Source organism: Sciurus carolinensis, chromosome 17, assembly GCF_902686445.1.
Source record: "Sciurus carolinensis chromosome 17, mSciCar1.2, whole genome shotgun sequence".
Classification (NCBI taxonomy): domain Eukaryota; kingdom Metazoa; phylum Chordata; class Mammalia; order Rodentia; family Sciuridae; genus Sciurus; species Sciurus carolinensis.
In genome coordinates, this window is record NC_062229.1 from 443,414 (window position 1) to 447,838 (window position 4,425).

Sequence of the window (4,425 nt, forward strand, 5' to 3'; positions counted from 1 at the left end):
GGAGGCAGAGCCCTGGGAGCCCGCATCTCGGGGTCCAGTGGGCTGCCCACCTGCAGGCTGACCAGCGCCTGCCTCTTTCTGCGTCACAACCTGCAGAAGTCAGGTTGGCCTCCGTCCGCCCGGCAGGGCCTGCTGGGGTGAAGGACAACAGGAACGTCCAGGCTGTCGCAGGCACATGGCCGATGACTCAGGCAGGAAGGGGCCAGTGGAGGAACCACTGGTGGGCGGCCGCGTCCTCCCTGGCCTCCTGGGTCCTTGGAGCCCCCACCAGACGCTTTGGCCGCAGGTTGAGATTGCCCTCCGCGCGGGAGGTGTTCGCATGCTTCGGTGCCCCTGCACTCCCCGGCGGCCCCGTGTCTGTTCCACCCTGCCGAGCTGTTCCCCACGATCAATTTTAATTTGGCCTGGTCTCTGCCTCTGCAGCCTGGACCTCCTAGGGGGCTGGATTTGGGGAGGGGTGTCCATGGCTTCCTGAGTCTGCGCGGGTCCCCAGGATGCATGTCCAGGGATGGAAAGCTCTGCTACTCCCGCTCTTTCCTGGGCCTGGTTTCCGGGGCATGGAGTGGACCAGCGTGCAGGGAGCCAGCTTCTTCATCTCCAGTCTGTGTGCCTGGTCCTGCGCTGAACACCAGGGACGGGGTGGGAATCAAGGCAGACACGCCGGAGTTGGAGTTCATCGGCGTTGTGGGGAGAGAAGGGCATTCCTGGCAGGGCCAGCCGCGTATGCAGGGGCCCTGTGGTGGGGGCAGGGGACAAGAGCAGTCTGTGTGGCAGGAACAGGTTACGCAAGGTGGGGTCAGAGGGGGGCTGGAGGAGACTTGGTGACAACGCTTCTCTATGTTAATCAACAAAATGGGTGCAGAGTCCACACCTGTCAGACCAGCAGCTCAGGAGGCTGAGGCAGGAGGATGGCAAGTTCAAGTCCAGCCTGGGCAATTTAAGGAGACCCTGGGCAATTTAGGGAGACCCTGCCTCACAGTAAAAGACAGAAAGGGCTGGGGTGCGGCCCAGTGGGGAAGTGCTCGCCTGTCCCTGGTACCCGCGGAAGTCAAAGCCCACACTCGCTGTGCTTGCTGCACCACACCCTGCGGGCTCCACAGCCCCACCCACTCACGTGAGGCCGCAGGCCGCAGGCCGCAGAGGGAGGTCACTGCCGAGGTCTAGGAGCTGGCGGAGGCACTGGGGGACTCTGTCCCAGAGCAGGCCTGCGCCAGGACCCAAGAAGGACAGGGCCAGCCTGCTTGTCCCTTCTCTTTGTTGGGGGTGAGGAGGAAGGGCACCTGGAGCTTTCCCGCCTTTGCCCGTGACCTTGGCCACATGCCTGACGCTTCGTGCCTCGGTTTCCCAGGCTCCTGACCAGGAGGGTTGGGCTGGATGAAGCCCCCTGCCCTCGCTGGCCGGGCGCCCTTGGCCCTGCGGCTGGGGCTTGGGCGGCCACTAGGTGGAGTGAGGAGGCCGCGGAGACGCGGTGTGGGCGAGTGTCCTGCAGCTGCGGAGGCCAGTGGGCTGTAGCATGGGCCCTGCTGGCGGCTGGGCTCCCACCATGGGCTCCTCCGCAGCCTGCAAGGGGAGACTCAGGACGCCCCCACCTGGACTCCTGAGCCCTGGCCCGGAGTCCAGCTCAGCATCGCCAACTCCAGAGCAGCCAGGCAAAGAGGCGGCTGGGCCAGGAGACGGCTGGGGAAACTGAGGCTGGGCACCCCCGGGGTGGGCGAGAGCTCTGCTGAGGCTGGGTGGGAGGTCAGGGTCCTCCGGACCGCTCCCCACGGGCAGGCGGGTCCCACGCTTCTCACTGGCGGGCCTGCGGGGTGGGGCGGGTAGGGCCTTGCTAAGTTGCTGAGGCTGGCCTCAAATCTGTGATCTTCCAGCCCCCGAGCCGCTGGGACTAGAGGCGTGGACCACTGTGGCCAGAAGTAGGGGCATCTGCTGGTCCGTCCGTTCATCCATTCATTCAGGAACATGTGGCCTGCGTGCCCATCTCAGCAACCCCGTGTGACCGGGCAGGCCTGTCCCCAGCCACGGAGACCGAGGCCAACAGGAAGGTCCTTCCAGGGCACGTCAGATCCATGCCCACAGGAAGTGACCCTTCCGGGGCTCTGCGTCCTTGGGCCCCTCGTGTTTCTGGACACCTGAGCTTTGCTTTTTGTCCTGGCTGTACGACGACCATTCTCCCAGACCTGGTCTGTCCTCCCGAGGTCCGTGAGGGCCTCAGCCCTGTGCCTGGTCCGACCCGCGGCTCTGCTGGTGTCAGGGTTCCCCTGGGCGGGCAGCCCTGGGGACAGAACCTTCCATCCCTCGCCAAGCTCCAGAATGTGGACTTCAGAGAACAAGGCAGGGAGAGACAGGGACAGAGGCACGGGGCCCTTGCACAGGCGGCCACCTCTCCTGCGCAAGGCGCCCGTGAGCAGCCGACTGCTGCCCACTGTGGCCAGGCCCAGCTCTCCCCAGGCGGTCACTTCCACCCTCCTCCTCAGCTCAAGGGCGCCGTTACAATCGTCAGATGTCACATGAGAAGCCTGTGGTTGGCCGCTTCCCTCTGGAAAGCCCCGACCCAGGGCACAGACAGGCGGGTGGTGCAGCCGCGGTGGGCGCTGAGTCCCCCTGCCTGTCACTTGGCCACCTGGAGGAGCGGCATGTTCAGAGTCCTGCCAGCCTTACTGCCTCTGACTTCCAGAACACGCTGTCACCCAGGGAAGCCTCGTCCCACGAGCAGCCTGTCCCTCCTGGCCCCTGGCCTGTCTGCCTCTGGACTCTGCTGTCCTGGGTCACACCGTGGCCTGTGCGTCTAGGTCTTGCTGAGCACGAGGGCCTTGGGTCCGTGTACACTGCAGCTGTGCACTGAGCTGCTGCTCTGGCTGAGGACACTCCAGTGTGTGCCCGCCATTTTGTCTGGTCCTCTTCTCTGGACTGGTCCTGCTGGGCTCATGGACAAACCTTCCTACGCCAGCCCCTGAATCGAAGGCTTCCCTCTTGCAGGGCCCGCAGCTCTGAGCTGGCAGTGCCCAGCAGGGAGCCTCACCCACAGAGGGTGGTTCCTCCCCAGCGTCCCATGAGCACAGACACCACTTGCCCTGCCCGTCCTGTGTCCTCCCCTGACAGCCGCTCCTGGGGCCACCCCTGCCTCAGGCCACTTCCTTCCTGCTGCATGGGGCCCATTTTCTTTCTCCTTTTGAAGATCTGTTGGTGCTGGGATTGAACCTGGGGAGCTCTACCACTGAGCTACTCCCCAGCCCTGTTCATTGCTCATTTTGAGACAGGGTCTTGCTAGGTGCCCAGGCTGGTCTTGGGCTTGCAGTCCTCCTGCCTCGGCCTCCCAAGTAGCTGTGCCCAGCACCCAGGGACAATTTCAAAACTGAGGATGAGACTGGGACCCTGTCCTTCCTGGTGCTCCCCCGGCCGTCCATGGTCCTCAGGTCACTCCACACTCCAGGCCAAGAGGGCACATTCCTGCTGCTGCACCCGAGGCTGGGAGATTCCTGAGAGGGGCAGCAAGGAGGCTACCCTTCCGCCCAGAGGGGACCCAGCAGAGCTCAGAAAGTGGGCAACCCCTGCTCTCCAGGCAGGACCCTGAGGCTCAGGGAGACTCGCAGGCGGGCTGGGCTGCAGGCCTGCTGTCCAGGGCCCCAGCGGTCTGGCTCTCAGCACCCTGAAGCGTTGCCGCAGGATGCAGGCGCTGGCCTGGCGGGGAAGGGCCTCGGGGGCTCAGCGGCCAGCGGCGGTTGCCAGGCTCTGTTGAGGCGGAGGGTCATCAGCAGAGCCCTGCTGAGGCCTGCGGGAGCATCGCCCCCGGCGCGGGTCCCCAGGGCCCCTGCCTGGCCCGATGGGGAATAAAGGCCTGCGCTTCCATTCGGCTGCTTCTCCGCCCCCCACCCTAATAGGATTGAGACCCTTGGAGTTAATAGGAGAGGAGGGAGACTCCCACGCCAGCACACAGGCACGAGGGCTTAGAGGCCCTTTGTGAGCGGGGGGCCTCCCGCCGCCGGCCAGCCGGGATGAAAGCACTGTGAAATCTGAGGTGTCAGGATACCTCCACCATGACGGGCTCTCACTCGGGAAGAAGAGGGGGATCCCGACGCCACGCCAGGCTGTGCGGACCTGTGTGCGTGCAGCCCGCTGGCCCAGGGAGTCCCCGCCCGTGGCGCCCAAGCTCTGCGCCACCGGCAGAGCAAGCAGAGCGTGACCCCAGCAGCCGAGTCTGCGGTTTGGGGTTTTGTCGCTGTCGTTCTGGGGATGGAAGCCAGGGCCCCACCACCGAGCCAAACCCCCAGCCCTTTGTCTTTCATTATGAGAGAGGGTCTCGCCAAGTTGCCTGGACCTCGCCAGCCTCCTGCCTCAGCCTCCCGAGTGGCTGGGACGACGGGTGTAGCCACCACCCCTGGCTGGTTTGGAGATGCTTCATGTTAGGCCTACAAGTTGGAGACCCTC